At 41.6% G+C, this 18,581-nt stretch overlaps 80 pseudogenes; all 80 read left to right on the forward strand.

The window, feature by feature from the left end:
- On the forward strand, positions 1-119 carry LOC142705124 (5S ribosomal RNA; annotated as a pseudogene).
- Positions 120-186: 67 nt separating this feature from the next.
- On the forward strand, positions 187-305 carry LOC142705672 (5S ribosomal RNA; annotated as a pseudogene).
- A 67-nt stretch (positions 306-372) lies between these two features.
- Positions 373-491, forward strand: LOC142705152 (5S ribosomal RNA; annotated as a pseudogene).
- A 67-nt stretch (positions 492-558) lies between these two features.
- On the forward strand, positions 559-677 carry LOC142705184 (5S ribosomal RNA; annotated as a pseudogene).
- A 253-nt stretch (positions 678-930) lies between these two features.
- On the forward strand, positions 931-1,049 carry LOC142705170 (5S ribosomal RNA; annotated as a pseudogene).
- A 253-nt stretch (positions 1,050-1,302) lies between these two features.
- Positions 1,303-1,421, forward strand: LOC142705674 (5S ribosomal RNA; annotated as a pseudogene).
- A 67-nt stretch (positions 1,422-1,488) lies between these two features.
- LOC142705153 (5S ribosomal RNA) lies at positions 1,489-1,607 on the forward strand (annotated as a pseudogene).
- A 254-nt stretch (positions 1,608-1,861) lies between these two features.
- On the forward strand, positions 1,862-1,980 carry LOC142705114 (5S ribosomal RNA; annotated as a pseudogene).
- A 67-nt stretch (positions 1,981-2,047) lies between these two features.
- On the forward strand, positions 2,048-2,166 carry LOC142705021 (5S ribosomal RNA; annotated as a pseudogene).
- Positions 2,167-2,233: 67 nt separating this feature from the next.
- Positions 2,234-2,352, forward strand: LOC142704864 (5S ribosomal RNA; annotated as a pseudogene).
- Positions 2,353-2,419: 67 nt separating this feature from the next.
- On the forward strand, positions 2,420-2,538 carry LOC142705321 (5S ribosomal RNA; annotated as a pseudogene).
- Positions 2,539-2,605: 67 nt separating this feature from the next.
- On the forward strand, positions 2,606-2,724 carry LOC142705261 (5S ribosomal RNA; annotated as a pseudogene).
- Positions 2,725-2,791: 67 nt separating this feature from the next.
- Positions 2,792-2,910, forward strand: LOC142705005 (5S ribosomal RNA; annotated as a pseudogene).
- Positions 2,911-2,977: 67 nt separating this feature from the next.
- LOC142705510 (5S ribosomal RNA) lies at positions 2,978-3,096 on the forward strand (annotated as a pseudogene).
- A 67-nt stretch (positions 3,097-3,163) lies between these two features.
- LOC142705419 (5S ribosomal RNA) lies at positions 3,164-3,282 on the forward strand (annotated as a pseudogene).
- A 67-nt stretch (positions 3,283-3,349) lies between these two features.
- On the forward strand, positions 3,350-3,468 carry LOC142705304 (5S ribosomal RNA; annotated as a pseudogene).
- A 67-nt stretch (positions 3,469-3,535) lies between these two features.
- LOC142704890 (5S ribosomal RNA) lies at positions 3,536-3,654 on the forward strand (annotated as a pseudogene).
- Positions 3,655-3,721: 67 nt separating this feature from the next.
- Positions 3,722-3,840, forward strand: LOC142705010 (5S ribosomal RNA; annotated as a pseudogene).
- A 253-nt stretch (positions 3,841-4,093) lies between these two features.
- LOC142705423 (5S ribosomal RNA) lies at positions 4,094-4,212 on the forward strand (annotated as a pseudogene).
- A 67-nt stretch (positions 4,213-4,279) lies between these two features.
- On the forward strand, positions 4,280-4,398 carry LOC142705158 (5S ribosomal RNA; annotated as a pseudogene).
- A 64-nt stretch (positions 4,399-4,462) lies between these two features.
- On the forward strand, positions 4,463-4,581 carry LOC142705077 (5S ribosomal RNA; annotated as a pseudogene).
- A 253-nt stretch (positions 4,582-4,834) lies between these two features.
- Positions 4,835-4,953, forward strand: LOC142705625 (5S ribosomal RNA; annotated as a pseudogene).
- Positions 4,954-5,020: 67 nt separating this feature from the next.
- Positions 5,021-5,139, forward strand: LOC142705532 (5S ribosomal RNA; annotated as a pseudogene).
- Positions 5,140-5,206: 67 nt separating this feature from the next.
- On the forward strand, positions 5,207-5,325 carry LOC142705675 (5S ribosomal RNA; annotated as a pseudogene).
- Positions 5,326-5,392: 67 nt separating this feature from the next.
- Positions 5,393-5,511, forward strand: LOC142705154 (5S ribosomal RNA; annotated as a pseudogene).
- Positions 5,512-5,578: 67 nt separating this feature from the next.
- On the forward strand, positions 5,579-5,697 carry LOC142705126 (5S ribosomal RNA; annotated as a pseudogene).
- Positions 5,698-5,764: 67 nt separating this feature from the next.
- Positions 5,765-5,883, forward strand: LOC142704947 (5S ribosomal RNA; annotated as a pseudogene).
- Positions 5,884-5,950: 67 nt separating this feature from the next.
- On the forward strand, positions 5,951-6,069 carry LOC142704865 (5S ribosomal RNA; annotated as a pseudogene).
- Positions 6,070-6,136: 67 nt separating this feature from the next.
- On the forward strand, positions 6,137-6,255 carry LOC142705048 (5S ribosomal RNA; annotated as a pseudogene).
- Positions 6,256-6,322: 67 nt separating this feature from the next.
- LOC142704866 (5S ribosomal RNA) lies at positions 6,323-6,441 on the forward strand (annotated as a pseudogene).
- Positions 6,442-6,508: 67 nt separating this feature from the next.
- On the forward strand, positions 6,509-6,627 carry LOC142705365 (5S ribosomal RNA; annotated as a pseudogene).
- A 67-nt stretch (positions 6,628-6,694) lies between these two features.
- On the forward strand, positions 6,695-6,813 carry LOC142705479 (5S ribosomal RNA; annotated as a pseudogene).
- A 67-nt stretch (positions 6,814-6,880) lies between these two features.
- Positions 6,881-6,999, forward strand: LOC142705006 (5S ribosomal RNA; annotated as a pseudogene).
- Positions 7,000-7,066: 67 nt separating this feature from the next.
- Positions 7,067-7,185, forward strand: LOC142705464 (5S ribosomal RNA; annotated as a pseudogene).
- A 67-nt stretch (positions 7,186-7,252) lies between these two features.
- Positions 7,253-7,371, forward strand: LOC142705047 (5S ribosomal RNA; annotated as a pseudogene).
- A 67-nt stretch (positions 7,372-7,438) lies between these two features.
- Positions 7,439-7,557, forward strand: LOC142705039 (5S ribosomal RNA; annotated as a pseudogene).
- Positions 7,558-7,624: 67 nt separating this feature from the next.
- On the forward strand, positions 7,625-7,743 carry LOC142705377 (5S ribosomal RNA; annotated as a pseudogene).
- Positions 7,744-7,810: 67 nt separating this feature from the next.
- Positions 7,811-7,929, forward strand: LOC142705275 (5S ribosomal RNA; annotated as a pseudogene).
- A 253-nt stretch (positions 7,930-8,182) lies between these two features.
- Positions 8,183-8,301, forward strand: LOC142705715 (5S ribosomal RNA; annotated as a pseudogene).
- A 67-nt stretch (positions 8,302-8,368) lies between these two features.
- LOC142704995 (5S ribosomal RNA) lies at positions 8,369-8,487 on the forward strand (annotated as a pseudogene).
- Positions 8,488-8,554: 67 nt separating this feature from the next.
- On the forward strand, positions 8,555-8,673 carry LOC142705115 (5S ribosomal RNA; annotated as a pseudogene).
- Positions 8,674-8,740: 67 nt separating this feature from the next.
- On the forward strand, positions 8,741-8,859 carry LOC142705472 (5S ribosomal RNA; annotated as a pseudogene).
- Positions 8,860-8,926: 67 nt separating this feature from the next.
- LOC142705480 (5S ribosomal RNA) lies at positions 8,927-9,045 on the forward strand (annotated as a pseudogene).
- A 67-nt stretch (positions 9,046-9,112) lies between these two features.
- Positions 9,113-9,231, forward strand: LOC142705549 (5S ribosomal RNA; annotated as a pseudogene).
- A 67-nt stretch (positions 9,232-9,298) lies between these two features.
- Positions 9,299-9,417, forward strand: LOC142705323 (5S ribosomal RNA; annotated as a pseudogene).
- A 254-nt stretch (positions 9,418-9,671) lies between these two features.
- LOC142705146 (5S ribosomal RNA) lies at positions 9,672-9,790 on the forward strand (annotated as a pseudogene).
- Positions 9,791-9,857: 67 nt separating this feature from the next.
- On the forward strand, positions 9,858-9,976 carry LOC142705069 (5S ribosomal RNA; annotated as a pseudogene).
- A 616-nt stretch (positions 9,977-10,592) lies between these two features.
- On the forward strand, positions 10,593-10,711 carry LOC142705306 (5S ribosomal RNA; annotated as a pseudogene).
- A 67-nt stretch (positions 10,712-10,778) lies between these two features.
- LOC142704993 (5S ribosomal RNA) lies at positions 10,779-10,897 on the forward strand (annotated as a pseudogene).
- A 441-nt stretch (positions 10,898-11,338) lies between these two features.
- On the forward strand, positions 11,339-11,457 carry LOC142705148 (5S ribosomal RNA; annotated as a pseudogene).
- Positions 11,458-11,524: 67 nt separating this feature from the next.
- On the forward strand, positions 11,525-11,643 carry LOC142705431 (5S ribosomal RNA; annotated as a pseudogene).
- Positions 11,644-11,710: 67 nt separating this feature from the next.
- LOC142705580 (5S ribosomal RNA) lies at positions 11,711-11,829 on the forward strand (annotated as a pseudogene).
- Positions 11,830-11,896: 67 nt separating this feature from the next.
- Positions 11,897-12,015, forward strand: LOC142704955 (5S ribosomal RNA; annotated as a pseudogene).
- Positions 12,016-12,082: 67 nt separating this feature from the next.
- LOC142705716 (5S ribosomal RNA) lies at positions 12,083-12,201 on the forward strand (annotated as a pseudogene).
- A 67-nt stretch (positions 12,202-12,268) lies between these two features.
- LOC142705052 (5S ribosomal RNA) lies at positions 12,269-12,387 on the forward strand (annotated as a pseudogene).
- Positions 12,388-12,454: 67 nt separating this feature from the next.
- On the forward strand, positions 12,455-12,573 carry LOC142705163 (5S ribosomal RNA; annotated as a pseudogene).
- Positions 12,574-13,001: 428 nt separating this feature from the next.
- Positions 13,002-13,120, forward strand: LOC142705030 (5S ribosomal RNA; annotated as a pseudogene).
- A 67-nt stretch (positions 13,121-13,187) lies between these two features.
- On the forward strand, positions 13,188-13,306 carry LOC142704897 (5S ribosomal RNA; annotated as a pseudogene).
- A 624-nt stretch (positions 13,307-13,930) lies between these two features.
- On the forward strand, positions 13,931-14,049 carry LOC142704962 (5S ribosomal RNA; annotated as a pseudogene).
- Positions 14,050-14,302: 253 nt separating this feature from the next.
- On the forward strand, positions 14,303-14,421 carry LOC142705590 (5S ribosomal RNA; annotated as a pseudogene).
- Positions 14,422-14,488: 67 nt separating this feature from the next.
- On the forward strand, positions 14,489-14,607 carry LOC142704939 (5S ribosomal RNA; annotated as a pseudogene).
- A 67-nt stretch (positions 14,608-14,674) lies between these two features.
- Positions 14,675-14,793, forward strand: LOC142705371 (5S ribosomal RNA; annotated as a pseudogene).
- A 439-nt stretch (positions 14,794-15,232) lies between these two features.
- Positions 15,233-15,351, forward strand: LOC142704899 (5S ribosomal RNA; annotated as a pseudogene).
- A 67-nt stretch (positions 15,352-15,418) lies between these two features.
- LOC142705058 (5S ribosomal RNA) lies at positions 15,419-15,537 on the forward strand (annotated as a pseudogene).
- A 67-nt stretch (positions 15,538-15,604) lies between these two features.
- LOC142705396 (5S ribosomal RNA) lies at positions 15,605-15,723 on the forward strand (annotated as a pseudogene).
- Positions 15,724-15,790: 67 nt separating this feature from the next.
- LOC142705324 (5S ribosomal RNA) lies at positions 15,791-15,909 on the forward strand (annotated as a pseudogene).
- A 67-nt stretch (positions 15,910-15,976) lies between these two features.
- On the forward strand, positions 15,977-16,095 carry LOC142704943 (5S ribosomal RNA; annotated as a pseudogene).
- A 67-nt stretch (positions 16,096-16,162) lies between these two features.
- LOC142705064 (5S ribosomal RNA) lies at positions 16,163-16,281 on the forward strand (annotated as a pseudogene).
- Positions 16,282-16,348: 67 nt separating this feature from the next.
- Positions 16,349-16,467, forward strand: LOC142705207 (5S ribosomal RNA; annotated as a pseudogene).
- A 67-nt stretch (positions 16,468-16,534) lies between these two features.
- Positions 16,535-16,653, forward strand: LOC142705269 (5S ribosomal RNA; annotated as a pseudogene).
- A 67-nt stretch (positions 16,654-16,720) lies between these two features.
- LOC142705023 (5S ribosomal RNA) lies at positions 16,721-16,839 on the forward strand (annotated as a pseudogene).
- A 67-nt stretch (positions 16,840-16,906) lies between these two features.
- LOC142705076 (5S ribosomal RNA) lies at positions 16,907-17,025 on the forward strand (annotated as a pseudogene).
- A 70-nt stretch (positions 17,026-17,095) lies between these two features.
- On the forward strand, positions 17,096-17,214 carry LOC142705402 (5S ribosomal RNA; annotated as a pseudogene).
- Positions 17,215-17,281: 67 nt separating this feature from the next.
- LOC142705599 (5S ribosomal RNA) lies at positions 17,282-17,400 on the forward strand (annotated as a pseudogene).
- Positions 17,401-17,467: 67 nt separating this feature from the next.
- On the forward strand, positions 17,468-17,586 carry LOC142705325 (5S ribosomal RNA; annotated as a pseudogene).
- Positions 17,587-17,653: 67 nt separating this feature from the next.
- Positions 17,654-17,772, forward strand: LOC142705692 (5S ribosomal RNA; annotated as a pseudogene).
- A 67-nt stretch (positions 17,773-17,839) lies between these two features.
- On the forward strand, positions 17,840-17,958 carry LOC142705088 (5S ribosomal RNA; annotated as a pseudogene).
- A 67-nt stretch (positions 17,959-18,025) lies between these two features.
- Positions 18,026-18,144, forward strand: LOC142705204 (5S ribosomal RNA; annotated as a pseudogene).
- Positions 18,145-18,211: 67 nt separating this feature from the next.
- On the forward strand, positions 18,212-18,330 carry LOC142705270 (5S ribosomal RNA; annotated as a pseudogene).
- A 67-nt stretch (positions 18,331-18,397) lies between these two features.
- Positions 18,398-18,516, forward strand: LOC142705025 (5S ribosomal RNA; annotated as a pseudogene).
- The last annotated feature ends 65 nt before the right edge of the window (positions 18,517-18,581 follow it).

Here is an 18,581-nt window from a genome sequence, read left to right on the forward strand (position 1 = left end):
GTCAATGGCCATTCTAAGCTGAATGTCCCTGCTCTCATCAGATCGCAGAAGTTACACAGCTTAATGCCTCGCTAGTACCAGTGTGGGAGACTGTCTGGGAATCCGTGGTGCGGCTGACTTTTTATTATGTCGTTTAGATTTTGTTTCACAATCGATTAAAAAGGACTATGGATTAAAGCTTTTAATGTCAATGGCCATTCTAAGCTGAATGTGCCTGCTCTCGTCAGATCGCAGAAGTTACACAGCTTAAAGCCTCGCTAGTACCAGTGTGGGAGACTGTCTGGGAATCCGTGGTGCGGTTGACTTTTTATTATGTCGTTTAGATTTTGTTTCACAATAGATTAAATAGGACTATGGATTAAATCATTTAACGTCAATGGCCATTCTAAGCTGAATGTGCCTGCTCTCGTCAGATCGCAGAAGTTACACAGCTTAAGGCCTCGCTAGTACCAGTGTGGGAGACTGTCTGGGAATCCGTGCTGCGGTTGAATTTTTATTATGTCGTTTAGATTTTGTTTCACAATCGATTAAAAAGGACTATGGATTACAGCATTTAATGTCAATGGCCATTCTAAGCTGAATGTCCCTGCTCTCGTCAGATCGCAGAAGTTACACAGCTTAATGCCTCGCTAGTACCAGTGTGGGAGACTGTCTGGGAATCCGTGGTGCGGCTGACTTTTTATTATGTCGTTTAGATTTTGTTTCACAATCGATTAAAAATGACTATGGATTAAAGCATTTAATGGCAATGGCCATTCTAAGCTGAATGTGCCTGCTTTCGTCAGATCGCAGAAGTTACACAGCTTAATCCCTCGCTAGTACCAGTGTGGGAGACTGTCTGGGAATCCGTGGTGCGGTTGACTTTTTATTATGGCGTTTAGATTTTGTTTCACAATAGATTAAATAGGACTATGGATGAAAGCATTTAACGTCAATGGCCATTCTAAGCTGAATGTGCCTGCTCTCGTCAGAACGCAGAAGTTACACAGCTTAAGGCCTCGCTAGTACCAGTGTGGTAGACTGTCTGGGAATCCAGGGTGCGGTTGAATTTGTATTATGTCGTTTAGATTTTGTTTCACAATCGATTAAAAAGGACTATGGATTAAAGCATTTAATGTCAATGGCCATTCTAAGCTGAATGTCCCTACTCTCGTCAGATCGCAGAAGTTACAGAGCTTAAGGCCTCGCTAGTACCAGTGTGGGAGACTGTCTGGGAATCCGTGGTGCGGTTGAATTTTTATTATGTCGTTTAGATTTTGTTTCACAATCGATTAAAAAGGACTATGGATTAAAGCTTTTAATGTCAATGGCCATTCTAAGCTGAATGTGCCTGCTCTCGTCAGATCGCAGAAGTTACACAGCTTAAAGCCTCGCTAGTACCAGTGTGGGAGACTGTCTGGGAATCCGTGGTGCGGTTGACTTTATATTATGTTGTTTAGATTTTGTTTCACAATAGATTAAATAGGACTATGGATTAAATCATTTAACGTCAATGGCCATTCTAAGCTGAATGTGCCTGCTCTCGTCAGATCGCAGAAGTTACACAGCTTAAGGCCTCGCTAGTACCAGTGTGGGAGACTGTCTGGGAATCCGTGCTGCGGTTGAATTTTTAATTATGTCGTTTAGATTTTGTTTCACAATCGATTAAAAAGGACTATGGATCACAGCATTTAATGTCAATGGCCATTCTAAGCTGAATGTCCCTGCTCTCGTCAGATCGCAGAAGTTACACAGCTTAATGCCTCGCTAGTACCAGTGTGGGAGACTGTCTGGGAATCCGTGGTGCGGCTGCCTTTTTATTATGTCGTTTAGATTTTGTTTCACAATCGATTAAAAAGGACTATGGATTAAAGCATTCAATGTCAATGGCCATTCTAAGCTGAATGTGCCTGCACTCGTCAGATCGCAGAAGTTACACAGCTTAAGGCCTCGCTAGTACCAGTGTGGGAGACTGTCTGGGAATCCGTGGTACGGTTGAATTTTTATTATGTCGTTTAGATTTTGTTTCACAATCGATTAAAAATGACTATGGATTAAAGCATTTAATGTCAATGGCCATTCTAAGCTGAATGTGCCTGCTTTCGTCAGATCGCAGAAGTTACACAGCTTAAGCCCTCGCTAGTACCAGTGTGGGAGACTGTCTGGGAATCCGTGGTGCGGTTGACTTTTTATTAGGGCGTTTAGATTTTGTTTCACAATAGATTAAATAGGACTATGGATTAAAGCATTTAACGTCAATGGCCATTCTAAGCTGAATGTGCCTGCTCTCGTCAGAACGCAGAAGTTACACAGCTTAAGGCCTCGCTAGTACCAGTGTGGTAGACTGTCTGGGAATCCGTGGTGCGGTTGAATTTTTATTATGTCGTTTAGATTTTGTTTCACAATCGATTAAAAAGGACTATGGATTTAAGCATTTAAAGTCAATGGCCATTCTAAGCTGAATGTCCCTGCTCTCGTCAGATCGCAGAAGTTACACAGCTTAAGGCCTCGCTAGTACCAGTGTGGGAGACTGTCTGGGAATCCGTGGTGCGGTTGACTTTTTATTATGTCGTTTAGATTTTGTTTCACAATCGATTAAAAAGGACTATGGATTAAAGCATTTAATGTCAATGGCCATTCTAAGCTGGATGTGCCTGCTCTCGTCAGATCGCAGAAGTTACACAGCTTAAGGCCTCGCTAGTACCAGTGTGGGAGACTGTCTGGGAATCCGTGGTGCGGTTGACTTTTTATTATGTCGTTTAGATTTTGTTTCACAATCGATTAAAAAGGACTATGGATTAAAACATTTAATGTCAATGGCCATTCTAAGCTGGATGTGCCTGCTCTCGTTAGATCGCAGAAGTTACACAGCTTAACGCCTCGCTAGTACCAGTGTGGGAGACTGTCTGGGAATCCGTGGTGCGGTTGACTTTTTATTATGTCGTTTAGATTTTGTTTCACAATCGATTAAAAAGGACTATGGATTAAAGCATTTTATGTCAATGGCCATTCTAAGCTGAATGTCCCTGCTCTCGTCAGATCGCAGAAGTTACACAGCTTAAGGCCTCGCTAGTACCAGTGTGGGAGACTGGCTGGGAATCCGTGGTGCGGTTGACATTTTATTATGTCGTTTAGATTTTGTTTCACAATCGATTAAAAAGGACTATGGATTAAAGCATTTAATGTCAATGGCCATTCTAAGCTGAATGTGCCTGCTCTCGTCAGATCGCAGAAGTTACACAGCTTAAGGCCTCGCTAGTACCAGTGTGGGAGACTGTCTGGGAATCCGTGGTGCTGTTGACTTTTTATTATGTTGTTTAGATTTTGTTTCACAATAGATTAAATAGGACTATGGATTAAGGCTTTTGATGTCAATGGCCATTCTAAGCTGAATGTGCCTGCTCTCGTCAGATCGCAGAAGTTACACAGCTTAAGGCCTCGCTAGTACCACTGTGGGAGACTGTCTGGGAATCCGTGGTGCGGTTGACTTTTTATTATGTCGTTTAGATTTTGTTTCACAATCGATTAAAAAGGACTATGGATTAAAGCATTTAATGTCAATGGCCATTCTAAGCTGAATGTGCCTGCTCTCGTTAGATCGCAGAAGTTACGCAGCTTAACGCCTCGCTAGTACCAGTGTGGGAGACTGTCTGGGAATCCGTGGTGCGGTTGACTTTTTATTATGTCGTTTAGATTTTGTTTCACAATAGATTAAATAGGACTATGGATTAAAGCATTTAATGTCAATGGCCATTCTAAGTTGAATGTGCCTGCTCTCGTTAGATCGCAGAAGTTACGCAGCTTAACGCCTCGCTAGTACCAGTGTGGGAGACTGTCTGGGAATCCGTGGTGCGGTTGACTTTTTATTATGTCGTTTAGATTTTGTTTCACAATAGATTAAATAGGACTATGGATTAAAGCATTTAACGTCAATGGCCATTCTAAGCTGAATGTGCCTGCTCTCGTCACATCGCAGAAGTTACACAGCTTAAGGCCTCGCTAGTACCAGTGTGGGAGACTGTCTGGGAATCCGTGGTGAAGTTGACTTTTTATTATGTCGTTTAGATTTTGTTTCACAATAGATTAAATAGGACTATGGATTAAAGCATTTAACGTCAATGGCCATTCTAAGCTGAATGTGCCTGCTCTCGTCAGAACGCAGAAGTTACACAGCTTAAGGCCTCGCTAGTACCAGTGTGGGAGACTGTCTGGGAATCCGTGGTGCGGTTGAATTTTTATTATGTCGTTTAGATTTTGTTTCACAATCGATTAAAAAGGACTATGGATTAAAGCATTTAATGTCAATGGCCATTCTAAGCTGAATGTCCCTGCTCTCGTCACATCGCAGAAGTTACACAGCTTAAGGCCTCGCTAGTACCATTGTGGGAGACTGTCTGGGAATCCGTGGTGCGGTTGACTTTTTATTATGTTTAGATTTTGTTTCACAATAGATTAAATAGGACTATGGATTAAGGCTTTTAATGTCAATGGCAATTCTAAGCTGAATGTGCCTGCGCTCGTCAGATCGCAGAAGTTACACAGCTTAAGGCCTCGCTAGTACCAGTGTGGGAGACTGTCTGGGAATCTGTGGTGCGGTTGACTTTTTATTATGTCGTTTAGATTTTGTTTCACAATCGATTAAAAAGGACTATGGATTAAAGCATTTAATGTCAATGGCCATTCTAAGCTGGATGTGCCTCCTCTCGTTAGAACGCAGAAGTTACACAGCTTAACGCCTCGCTAGTACCAGTGTGGGAGACTGTCTGGGAATCCGTGGTGCGGTTGACTTTTTATTATGTCGTTTAGATTTTGTTTCACAATAGATTAAATAGGACTATGGATTAAAGCATTTAACGTCAATGGCCATTCTAAGCTGAATGTGCCTGCTCTCGTCAGATCGCAGAAGTTACACAGCTTAAGGCCTCGCTAGTACCATTGTGGGAGACTGTCTGGGAATCCGTGGTGCGGTTGAATTTTTATTATGTCGTTTAGATTTTGTTTCACAATCGATTAAAAAGGACTATGGATTAAAGCATTTAATGTCAATGGCCATTCTAAGCTGAATGTGCCTGCTCTCGTCAGATCGCAGAAGTTACACAGCTTAAGGCCTCGCTAGTACCAGTGTGGGAGACTGTCTGGGAATCCGTGGTGCGGTTGAATTTTTATTATGTCGTTTAGATTTTGTTTCACAATCGATTAAAAAGGACTATGGATTAAAGCTTTTAATGTCAATGGCCATTCTAAGCTGAATGTGCCTGCTCTCGTCAGATCGCAGAAGTTACACAGCTTAAAGCCTCGCTAGTACCAGTGTGGGAGACTGTCTGGGAATCCGTGGTGCGGTTGACTTTTTATTATGTCGTTTAGATTTTGTTTCACAATAGATTAAATAGGACTATGGATTAAATCATTTAACGTCAATGGCCATTCTAAGCTGAATGTGCCTGCTCTCGTCAGATCGCAGAAGTTACACAGCTTAAGGCCTCGCTAGTACCAGTGTGGGAGACTGTCTGGGAATCCGTGCTGCGGTTGAATTTTTATTATGTCGTTTAGATTTTGTTTCACAATCGATTAAAAAGGACTATGGATTACAGCATTTAATGTCAATGGCCATTCTAAGCTGAATGTGCCTGCTCTCGTCAGATCGCAGAAGTTACACAGCTTAATGCCTCGCTAGTACCAGTGTGGGAGACTGTCTGGGAATCCGTGGTGCGGCTGACTTTTTATTATGTCGTTTAGATTTTGTTTCACAATCGATTAAAAAGGACTATGGATTAAAGCATTCAATGTCAATGGCCATTCTAAGCTGAATGTGCCTGCACTCGTCAGATCGCAGAAGTTACACAGCTTAAGGCCTCGCTAGTACCAGTGTGGGAGACTGTCTGGGAATCCGTGGTGCGGTTGAATTTTTATTATGTCGTTTAGATTTTGTTTCACAATAGATTAAATAGGACTATGGATTAAAGCATTTAACGTCAATGGCCATTCTAAGCTGAATGTGCCTGCTCTCGTCAGAACGCAGAAGTTACACAGCTTAAGGCCTCGCTAGTACCAGTGTGGTAGACTGTCTGGGAATCCGTGGTGCGGTTGAATTTTTATTATGTCGTTTAGATTTTGTTTCACAATCGATTAAAAAGGACTATGGATTAAAGCATTTAATGTCAATGGCCATTCTAAGCTGACTGTCCCTGCTCTCGTCAGATCGCAGAAGTTACACAGCTTAAGCCCTCGCTAGTACCAGTGTGGGAGACTGTCTGGGAATCCGTGGTGCGGTTGACTTTTTATTATGGCGTTTAGATTTTGTTTCACAATAGATTAAATAGGACTATGGATTAAAGCATTTAACGTCAATGGCCATTCTAAGCTGAATGTGCCTGCTCTCGTCAGAACGCAGAAGTTACACAGCTTAAGGCCTCGCTAGTACCAGTGTGGTAGACTGTCTGGGAATCCGTGGTGCGGTTGAATTTTTATTATGTCGTTTAGATTTTGTTTCACAATCGATTAAAAAGGACTATGGATTAAAGCATTTAATGTCAATGGCCATTCTAAGCTGAATGTCCCTGCTCTCGTCAGATCGCAGAAGTTACACAGCTTAAGGCCTCGCTAGTACCAGTGTGGGAGACTGTCTGGGAATCCGTGGTGCAGTTGACTTTTTATTATGTCGTTTAGATTTTGTTTCACAATCGATTAAAAAGGACTATGGATTAAAGCATTTAATGTCAATGGCCATTCTAAGCTGGATGTGCCTGCTCTCGTCAGATCGCAGAAGTTACACAGCTTAAGGCCTCGCTAGTACCAGTGTGGGAGCCTGTCTGGGAATCCGTGGTGCGGTTGACTTTTGATTATGTCGTTTAGATTTTGTTTCACAATCGATTAAAAAGGACTATGGATTAAAACATTTAATGTCAATGGCCATTCTAAGCTGGATGTGCCTGCTCTCGTTAGATCGCAGAAGTTACACAGCTTAACGCCTCGCTAGTACCAGTGTGGGAGACTGTCTGGGAATCCGTGGTGCGGTTGACTTTTTATTATGTCGTTTAGATTTTGTTTCACAATCGATTAAAAAGGACTATGGATTAAAGCATTTAATGTCAATGGCCATTCTAAGCTGAATGTCCCTGCTCTCGTCAGATCGCAGAAGTTACACAGCTTAAGGCCTCGCTAGTACCAGTGTGGGAGACTGGCTGGGAATCCGTGGTGCGGTTGACTTTTTATTATGTCGTTTAGATTTTGTTTCACAATCGATTAAAAAGGACTATGGATTAAAGCATTTAATGTCAATGGCCATTCTAAGCTGAATGTGCCTGCTCTCGTCAAATCGCAGAAGTTACACAGCTTAAGGCCTCGCTAGTACCAGTGTGGGAGACGGTCTGGGAATCCGTGGTGCGGTTGACTTTTTATTATGTGTTTTAGATTTTGTTTCACAATAGATTAAATAGGACTATGGATTAAGGCTTTTGATGTCAATGGCCATTCTAAGCTGAATGTGCCTGCTCTCGTCAGATCGCAGAAGTTACACAGCTTAAGGCCTCGCTAGTACCAGTGTGGGAGACTGTCTGGGAATCCGTGGTGCGGTTGACTTTTTATTATGTCGTTTAGATTTTGTTTCACAATCGATTAAAAAGGACTATGGATTAAAGCATTTAATGTCAATGGCCATTCTAAGCTGAATGTGCCTGCTCTCGTTAGATCGCAGAAGTTACGCAGCTTAACGCCTCGCTAGTACCAGTGTGGGAGACTGTCTGGGAATCCGTGGTGCTGTTGACTTTTTATTATGTCGTTTAGATTTTGTTTCACAATAGATTAAATAGGACTATGGATTAATGCATTTAACGTCAATGGCCATTCTAAGCTGAATGTGCCTGCTCTCGTCAGATCGCAGAAGTTACACAGCTTAAGGCCTCGCTAGTACCAGTGTGGGAGACTGTCTGGGAATCCGTGGTGCAGTTGACTTTTTATTATGTCGTTTAGATTTTGTTTCACAATCGATTAAAAAGGACTATGGATTAAAGCATTTAATGTTAATGGCCATTCTAAGCTGAATGTGCCTGCTCTCGTTAGATCGCAGAAGTTTCACAGCTTAACGCCTCCCTAGTACCAGTGTGGGAGACTGTCTGGGAATCCGTGGTGCGGTTGACTTTTTATTATGTCGTTTAGATTTTGTTTCACAATCGATTAAAAAGGACTATGGATTAAAGCATTTAACGTCAATGGCCATTCTAAGCTGAATGTGCCTGCTCTCGTCAGAACGCAGAAGTTACATAGCTTAAGTCCTCGCTAGTACCAGTGTGGGAGACTGTCTGGGAATCCGTGGTGCGGTTGACTTTTTATTATGTTGTTTAGATTTTGTTTCACAATAGATTAAATAGGACTATGGATTAAGGCTTTTAATGTCAATGGCCATTCTAAGCTGAATGTGCCTCCTCTCGTCAGATCGCAGAAGTTACACAGCTTAAGGCCTCGCTAGTACCAGTGTGGGAGACTGTCTGGGAATCCGTGGTGCGGTTGACTTTTTATTATGTCGTTTAGATTTTGTTTCACAATCGATTAAAAAGAACTATGGATTAAAGCATTTAAAGTCAATGGCCATTCTAAGCTGAATGTACCTGCTCTCGTTAGATCGCAGAAATTACACAGCTTAACGCCTCGCTAGTACCAGTGTGGGAGACTGTCTGGGAATCCAAGGTGCGGTTGACTTTTTATTATGTCGTTTAGATTTTGTTTCACAATAGATTAAATAGGACTATGGATTAAAGCATTTAACGTCAATTGCCATTCTAAGCTGAATGTGCCTGCTCTCGTCCGAACGCAGAAGTTACACAGCTTAAGGCCTCGCTAGTACCAGTGTGGGAGACTGTCTGGGAATCTGTGGTGCGGTTGAGTTTTTATTATGTCGTTTAGATTTTGTTTCAAAATCGATTAAAAAGGACTATGGATTAAAGCATTTAATGTCAATGGCCATTCTAAGCTGAATGTCCCTGCTCTCGTCAGATCGCAGAAGTTACACAGCTTAAGGCCTCGCTAGTACCAGTGTGGGAGACTGTCTGGGAATCTGTGGTGCGGTTGACTTTTTATTATGTCGTTTAGATTTTGTTTCACAATAGATTAAATAGGACTATGGATTAAAGCATTTAACTTCAATGGCCATTCTAAGCTGAATGTGCCTGCTCTCGTCAGATCGCAGAAGTTACACAGCTTAAGGCCTCGCTAGTACCAGTGTGGGAGACTGTATGGGAATCCGTGGAGCGGTTGAACTTTTATTATGTCGTTTAGATTTTGTTTCACAATCGATTAAAAAGGACTATGGATTAAAGCATTTAATGTCAATGGCCATTCTAAGCTGAATGTCCCTGCTCTCGTCAGATCGCAGAAGTTACACAGCTTAAGGCCTCGCTAGTACCAGTGTGGGAGACTGTCTGGGAATCCGTGGTGCGGTTGACTTTTTATTATGTCGTTTAGAATTTGTTTCACAATCGATTAAAAATAATAATAAACTAAAGCTTTAAAAGTTAATAGCCATTCTAAGCTTAAATGTGCCTTTTCTCGTCAAATCGCAGATATATAACACTTTAAGGCCTTGCTAGTACGAGTGTGAGAGACTGTCTGGGAATCCGTGGTGCGGTTGACTTTTTATTATGTCGTTTAGATTTTGTTTCACAATCGATTAAAAAGGACTATGGATTAAAGCATTTAATGTCGATGGCCATTCTAAGCTGAATGTGCCTGCTCCCATCAGATTGCAGAAGTTACACAGCTTAAGGCCTCGCTAGTAGCAGTGTGGGAGACTGTCTGGGAATCCGTGGTTCAGTTGACTTTTTATTATGTCGTTTAGATTTTGTTTCACAATCGATTAAAAAGGACTATGGATTAAAGCATTTAATGTCAATGGCCATTCTAAGCTGAATGTGCCTGCTCTCGTCAGATCACAGAAGTTACACAGCTTAAGGCCTCGCTAGTACCAGTGTGGGAGACTGTCTGGGAATCCGTGGTGCGGATGACTTTTTATTATGTCGTTTAGATTTTGTTTCACAATAGATTAAATAGGACTATGGATTAAAGCATTTATTGTCAATGGCCATTCTAAACTGAATGTGCCTGCTCTCATCAGATTGCAGCAGTTACACAGCTTAAGTACCAGTGTGGGAGACAGTCTGGGAATCCATGGTGCGGTTGACTTTTTATTATGTCGTTTAGAATTTGCTTCACAATCGATTAAAAATAATAATAGACTAAAGCATTAATAGTTAATGGCCATTCTTAGCTGAAATGTGCCTTTTCTCTTCAAATCACAGATGAATAACACTTTAACACCTCGCTAGTACCAGTGTGGGAGACTGTCTGGGAATCCGTGGTGCTGTTGACTTTTTATTATGTCGTTTAGAATTTGTTTACAATCGATTAAAAATAAAAATAGACTAAAGCTTTAAAAGTTAATAGCCATTCTAAGCTTAAATGTGCCTTTTCTCGTCAAATCGCAGATATATAACACTTTAAGGCCTCGCTATTACGAGTGTGAGAGACTGTCTGGTTATCCGTGGTGCGGTTGACTTTTTATTAGGTCGTTTAGATTTTGTTTCACAATCGATTAAAAAGGACTATGGATTAACGCATTTAATGTCAATGGCCATTCTAAGCTGAATGTGCCTGCTCTCGTCAGATCGCAGAAGTTACACAGCTTAAGGCCTCGCTAGTACCAATGTGGGAGACTGTCTGGGAATCCGTGGTGCGGTTGACTACTTATTATGTCGTTTAGATTTTGTTTCACAATAGATTAAATAGGACTATGGATTAAAGCAGTTTTTGTCATTGGCCATTCTAAGCTGAATGTACCTGCTCTCGTCAGATCGCAGAAGTTACACAGCTTAAGGCCTCGCTAGTACCTATGTGGGAGACTGTCTGGGAATCCATGGTGCGGTTGACTTTTTATTATGTCGTTTAGAATTTGTTTCACAATCGATTAAAAATAATAATAAACTAAAGCTTTAAAATTTAATGGCTATTCTTAGGTGAAATGTGCCTTTTCTCGTCAAATCGCAGATCAATAACACTTTAACACCTCGCTAGTACCAGTGTGCGAGACTTTCTGTGCTTCCGTGGTGCTGTTGACTTTTTATTATGTCGTTGAGAATTTCTTTCACAATTGTTTAAAAATAAAAATAGACTAAAGCTTTAAAAGTTAATAGCCATTCTAAGCTTAAATGTGCCTTTTCTCGTCAAATCGCAGATATATAACACTTTAAGGCCTCGCTAGTACGAGTGTGAGAGACTGTCTGGGAATCCGTGGTGCGGTTGACTTTTTATTATGTCGTTTAGATTTTGTTTCACAATCGATTAAAAAGGACTATGGATTAAAGCATTTAACGTCAATGGCCATTCTAAGCTGAATGTGCCTGCTCTAGTCAGAACGCAGAAGTTACATAGCTTAAGTCCTCGCTAGTACCAGTGTGGGAGACTGTCTGGGAATCCGTGGTGCGGTTGACTTTTTATTATGTTGTTTAGATTTTGTTTCACAATAGATAAAATAGGACTATGGATTGAGGCTTTTAATGTCAATGGCCATTCTAAGCTGAATGTGCTTGCTCTCGTCAGATCGCAGAAGTTACACAGCTTAAGGCCTCGCTAGTACCAGTGTGGGAGACTGTCTGGGAATCCATGGTGCTGTTGACTTTTTATTATGTCGTTTAGATTTTGTTTCACAATAGATTAAATAGGACTATGGATTAAAGCATTTAACGTCAATGGCCATTCTAAGCTGAATGTGCCTGCTCTCGTCCGAACGCAGAAGTTACACAGCTTAAGGCCTCGCTAGTACCAGTGTGGGAGACTGTCTGGGAATCTGTGGTGCGGTTGAGTTTTTATTATGTCGTTTAGATTTTGTTTCACAATCGATTAAAAAGGACTATGGATTAAAGCCTTTAATGTCAATGGCCATTCTAAGCTGAATGTCCCTGCTCTCGTCAGATCGCAGAAGTTACACAGCTTAAGGCCTCGCTGGTACCAGTGTGGGAGGCTGTCTGGGAATCCGTGGTGCGGTTGACTTTTTATTATGTCGTTTAGATTTTGTTTCACAATCGATTAAAAAGGACTATGGATTAAAGCATTTAACGTCAATGGCCATTCTAAGCTGAATGTGCCTGCTCTCGTCAGAACGCAGAAGTTACATAGCTTAAGTCCTCGCTAGTACCAGTGTGGGAGACTGTCTGGGAATCCGTGGTGCGGTTGACTTTTTATTATGTTGTTTAGATTTTGTTTCACAATAGATTAAATAGGACTATGGATTAAGGCTTTTAATGTCAATGGCCATTCTAAGCTGAATGTGCCTGCTCTCGTCAGATCGCAGAAGTTACACAGCTTAAGGCCTCGCTAGTACCAGTGTGGGAGACTGTCTGGGAATCCGTGGTGCGGTTGACTTTTTATTATGTCGTTTAGATTTTGTTTCACAATCGATAAAATAGGACTATGGATTAAAGCATTTAATGTCAATGGCCATTCTAAGCTGAATGTGCCTGCCCTCGTTAGATCGCAGAAGTTACACAGCTTAACGCCTCGCTAGTACCAGTGTGGGTGACTGTCTGGGAATCCGTGGTGCGGTTGACTTTTTATTATGTCGTTTAGATTTGTTTCACAATCGATTAAAATGGACTATGGATTTAAGAATTTATTGTCAATGGCCATTCTAAGATGAATGTGCCTGCTCTCGTCAGTTCGCAGAAGTTACATAGCTTAAGGCCTCGCTAGTACGAGTGTGAGAGACTGTCTGGGAATCCGTGGTGCGGTTGCCATTTTATTATGTCGTTTAGATTTTGTTTCTAAAAAGGACTATGGATTAAAGCATTTATTGTCAATTGCAATTCTAAGCTGCATGTGCCTGCTCTCGTCAGATCGCAGTAGTTACACAGCTTAAGGCCTCGCTAGTACCAGTGTGGGAGACTGTCTGGTAATCCGTGGTGCAGTTTACTTTTTATTATGTCGTTTAGATTTGTTTCACAATCGATTAAAATGGACTATGGATTAAAGCATTTATTGTCAATGGCCATTCTAAGCTGAATGTGACTGCTCTCGTCAGATCGTAGAAGTTACACAGCTTAAGGCCTCGCTAGTACCAGTGTGGGAGACTGTCTGGGAATCCGTGGTGCGGTTGACTTTTTATTATGTCGTTTAGATTTTGTTTCACAATCGATTAAAAAGGACTATGGATTAAAGCATTTAATGTCAATGGCCATTCTAAGCTGAATGTGCCTGCTCTCGTAAGATCGCAGAAGTTACACAGCTTAAGGCCTTGCTAGTACCAGTGTGGGAGGCTGTCTGGGAATCCATGGTGCGGTTGACATTTTATTATGTCGTTTAGAATTTGTTTCACAATCGATTAAAAATAATAATAAACTAAAGCTTTAAAAGTTAATGGCTATTCTTAGGTGAAATGTGCCTTTTCTCGTCAAATCGCAGATATATAACACTTTAAGGCCTCGCTAGTACGAGTGTGAGAGACTGTCTGGGAATCCGAGGTGCGGTTGACTTTTTATTATGTCGTTTAGATTTGTTTCACAATCGATTAAAATGGACTATGGATTAAAGCATTTAATGTCAATGGCCATTCTAAGCTGAATGTGCCTGCTCTCGTCAAATCGTAGAAGTTACACAGCTCAAGGCCTCGCTAGTACGAGTGTGAGAAACTGTCTGGGAATCCGAGGTACGGTTGACTTTTTATTATGTCGTTTAGATTTGTTTCACAATCGATTAAAATGGACTATGGATTAAAGCATTTAATGTCAATGGCCGTTCTAAACTGAATGTGCCTGCTCTCGTCAGATCGCAGAAGTTACACAGCTCAAGGCCTCGCTAGTACCAGTGTGGGACGCTGTCTGGGAATCCGTGGTGCGGTTGACATTTTATTATGTCGTTTAGATTTTGTTTCACAATCGATTAAAAAGGACTATGGATTAAAGCATTTAATGTCAATTGCCATTCTAAGCTGAATGTGCCTGCCCTTGTCAGATCGCAGAAGTTACACAGCTTAAGGCCTCGCTAGTACCAGTGTGGGAGACTGTCTGGGAATCCGTGGTGCGGTTGACTTTTTATTATGTTGTTTAGATTTTGTTTCACAATCAATTAAAAAGGACTATGGATTAAAGCATTTATTGTCAATGGCCATTCTAAGCCGAATGTCCCTGCTCTCGTCAGATCGCAGAAGTTTCACAGCTTAAGCCCTCGCTAGTACCAGTGTGGGAGTCTGTCTGGGAATTCGTGGTGCGGTTGACTTTTTATTATGTCGTTTAGATTTTGTTTCACAATCGATTAAAAAGGACTATGGATTAAAGCATTTAATGTCAATGGCCATTCTCAGCTGAATGTCCCTGCTCTCGTCTGATCGCAGAAGTTACACAGCTTAAGGCCTCGCTAGTACCTGTGTGGGAGACTGTCTGGGAATCCGTGGTGCGGTTGACTTTTTATTATGTCGTTTAGATTTTGTTTCACAATCGATTAAAAAGGACTATGGATTAAAGCATTTAAAGTCAATGGCCATTCTAAGCTGAATGTGCCTGCTCTCGTCAGATCGCAGAAGTTACACAGCTTAAGGCCTCGCTAGAACCAGTGTGGGAGACTGTCTGGGAATCCGTGGTGCTGTTGAATTTTTATTATGTCGTTTAGATTTTGTTTCACAATCGATTAAAAAGGACTATGGATTAAGGCTTTTAATGTCAATTGCCATTCTAAGCTGAATGTGCCTGCTCTCGTCAGATCGCAGAAGTTACACAGCTTAAGGCCTCGCTAGTACCAGTGTGGGAGACTGTCTGGGAATCCGTGGTGCGGTTGCCTTTTTATTATGTCGTTTAGATTTTGTTTCACAATAGATTAAATAGGACTATGGATTAAAGCACTTGACGTCAATGGCAATTCTAAGCCGAATGTCCCTGCTCTCGTCAGAATGCAGAAGTTACACAGCTTAAGGCCTCGCTAGTACCAGTGTGGGAGACTGTCTGGGAATCCGTGGTGCGGTTGAATTTTTATTATGTCGTTTAGATTTTGTTTCACAATCGATTAAAAAGGACTATGGATTAAAGCATTTAATGTCAATGGCCATTCTAAGCTGATTGTCTCTGCTCTCGTCAGATCTCAGAAGTAACACAGCTTAAGGCCTCGCTAGTACCAGTGTGGGAGACTGTCTGGGAATCCGTTGTGCGGTTGACTTTTTATTATGTTGTTTAGATTTTGTTTCACAATAGATTAAATCGGACTATGGATTAAGGCTTTTAGTGTCTATGGCCATTCTAAGCTGAATGTGCCTGCTCTCGTCAGATCGCAGAAGTTACACAGCTTAAGGCCTCGCTAGTACCAGTGTGGGAGACTGTCTGGGAATCCGTGGTGCGGTTGAATTTTTATTATGTTGTTTAGATTTTGTTTCACAATCGATTAAAAAGGACTATGGATTAAAGCATTTAATGTCAATGGCCATTCTAAGCTGAATGTCCCTGCTCTCGTCAGATTGCAGAAGTTACACAGCTTAAGGCCTCGCTAGTACCAGTGTGGGAGACTGTCTGGGAATCGGTGGTGCGGTTGACTTTTTATTATGTTGTTTAGATTTTGTTTCACAATAGATTAAATAGGACTATGGATTAAGGCTTTTAATGTCAATGGCCATTCTAAGCTGAATGTGCCTGCTCTCGTCAGATCGCAGAAGTTACACAGCTTAAGGCCTCGCTAGTACCAGTGTGGGAGACTGTCTGGGAATCCGTGGTGTGGTTGACTTTTTATTATGTCCTTTAGATTTTGTTTCACAATCGATTAAAAAGGACTATGGATTAAAGCATTTAATGTCAATGGCCATTCTAAGCTGAATGTCCCTGCTCTCGTCAGATCGCAGAAGTTACACAGCTTAAGGCCTCGCTAGTACCAGTGTGGGAGACTGTCTGGGAATCCGTGGTGCGGTTGACTTTTTATTATGTCGTTTAGATTTTGTTTCACAATCGATTAAAAAGGACTATGGATTAAAGCATTTAATGTCAATGGCCATTCTAAGCTGAATGTGCCTGCTCTCGTCAGATCGCAGAAGTTACACAGCTTAAGGCCTCGCTAGTACCAGTGTGGGAGACTGTCTGGGAATCTGTTGTGCGGTTGACTTTTTATTATGTCGTTTAGATTTTGTTCCACAATCGATTAAAAAGTACTATGGATTAAAGCATTTAATGTCAATGGCCATTCTAAGCTGAATGTGCCTGCTCTCGTCAGATCGCAGAAGTTACACAGCTTAAGGCCTCGCTAGTACCAGTGTGGGAGACTGTCTGGGAATCCGTGGTGCGGTTGACTTTTTATTATGTCGTTTAGATTTTGTTTCACAATAGATTAAATAGGACTATGGATTAAAGCATTTAACGTCAATGGCCATTCTAAGCTGAATGTGCCTGCTCTAGTCAGAACGCCGAAGTTACACAGCTTAAGGCCTCGCTAGTACCAGTGTGGGAGACTGTCTGGGAATCCGTGGTGCAGTTGAATTTTTATTATGTCGTTTAGATTTTGTTTCACAATCGATTAAAAAGGACTATGGATTAAAGCCTTTGATGTCAATGGCCATTCTAAGCTGAATGTTCCTGCTCTCGTCAGATCGCAGAAGTTACACAGCTTAAGGCCTCGCTAGTACCAGTGTGGGAGACTGTCTGGGAATCCGTGGTGCGGTTGACTTTTTATTATGTTGTTTAGATTTTGTTTCACAATAGATTAAATAGGACTATGGATTAAGGCTTTTAATGTCAATGGCCATTCTAAGCTCAATGTGCCTGCTCTCGTCAGAACGCAGAAGTTACACAGCTTAAGGCTTCGCTAGTACCAGTGTGGGAGACTGTCTGGGAATCCGTGGTGCGGTTGCCTTTTTATTATGTCGTTTAGATTTTGTTTCACAATCGATTAAAAAGGACTATGGATTAAAGCATTTAATGTCAATGGCCATTCTAAGCTGAATGTGCCTGCTCTCGTCAGATCGCAGAAGTTACACAGCTTAAGGCCTCGCTAGTACCAGTGTGGGAGACTGTCTGGGAATCCGTGGTGCGGTTGACTTTTTATTATGTCGTTTAGATTTTGTTTCACAATCGATTAAAAAGGACTATGGATTAAAGCATTTTTTGATGTCAATGGCCATTCTAAGCTGAATGTGCCTGCTCTCGTCAGATCGCAGAAGTTACACAGCTTAAGGCCTTGCTAGTACCAGTGTGGGAGACTGTCTGGGAATCCGTGGTGCAGTTGACTTTTTATTATGTCGTTTAGATTTTGTTTCACAATCGATTAAAAAGTACTATGGATTAAAGCATTTAATGTCAATGGCCATTCTAAGCTGAATGTCCCTGCTCTCGTCAGATCGCAGAAGTTACACAGCTTAAGGCCTCGCTAGTACCAGTGTGGGAGACTGTCTGGGAATCAGTGGTGCGGTTGACTTTTTATTATGTTGTTTAGATTTTGTTTCACAATAGATTAAAAAGGACTATGGATTAAAGCAATTAATGTCAATGGCCATTCTAAGCTGAATGTCCCTGCTCTCGTCAGATCGCAGAAGTTACACAGCTTAAGGCCTCGCTAGTACCAGTGTGGGAGACTGTCTGGGAATCCGTGGTGCGGTTGACTTTTTATTATGTCGTTTAGATTTTGTTTCACAATCGATTAAAAAGGACTATGGATTAAAGCATTTAATGTCAATGGCCATTCTAAGCCGAATGTGCCTGCTCTCGTCAGATCGCAGAAGTTACACAGCTTAAGGCCTCGCTAGTACCAGTGTGGGAGACTGTCTGGGAATCTGTGGTGCGGTTGACTTTTTATTATGTCGTTTAGATTTTGTTCCACAATCGATTAAAAAGTACTATGGATTAAAGCATTTAATGTCAATGGCCATTCTAAGCTGAATGTGCCTGCTCTCGTCAGATCGCAGAAGTTACACAGCTTAAGGCCTCGCTAGTACCAGTGTGGGAGACTGTCTGGGAATCCGTGGTGCGGTTGACTTTTTATTATGTCGTTTAGATTTTGTTTCACAATAGATTAAATAGGACTATGGATTAAAGCATTTAACGTCAATGGCCATTCTAAGCTGAATGTGCCTGCTCTGGTCAGAACGCCGAAGTTACACAGCTTAAGGCCTCGCTAGTACCAGTGTGGGAGACTGTCTGGGAATCCGTGGTGCAGTTGAATTTTTATTATGTCGTTTAGATTTTGTTTCACAATCGATTAAAAAGGACTATGGATTAAAGCCTTTGATGTCAATGGCCATTCTAAGCTGAATGTTCCTGCTCTCGTCAGATCGCAGAAGTTACACAGCTTAAGGCCTCGCTAGTACCAGTGTGGGAGACTGTCTGGGAATCCGTGGTGCGGTTGACTTTTTATTATGTTGTTTAGATTTTGTTTCACAATAGATTAAATAGGACTATGGATTAAGGCTTTTAATGTCAATGGCCATTCTAAGCTCAATGTGCCTGCTCTCGTCAGAACGCAGAAGTTACACAGCTTAAGGCTTCGCTAGTACCAGTGTGGGAGACTGTCTGGGAATCCGTGGTGCGGTTGCCTTTTTATTATGTCGTTTAGATTTTGTTTCACAATCGATTAAAAAGGACTATGGATTAAAGCATTTA

The sequence above is a fragment of the Rhinoderma darwinii genome, unplaced genomic scaffold (genome assembly GCF_050947455.1).
Source record: "Rhinoderma darwinii isolate aRhiDar2 unplaced genomic scaffold, aRhiDar2.hap1 Scaffold_3387, whole genome shotgun sequence".
Classification (NCBI taxonomy): Eukaryota; Metazoa; Chordata; class Amphibia; order Anura; family Rhinodermatidae; genus Rhinoderma; species Rhinoderma darwinii.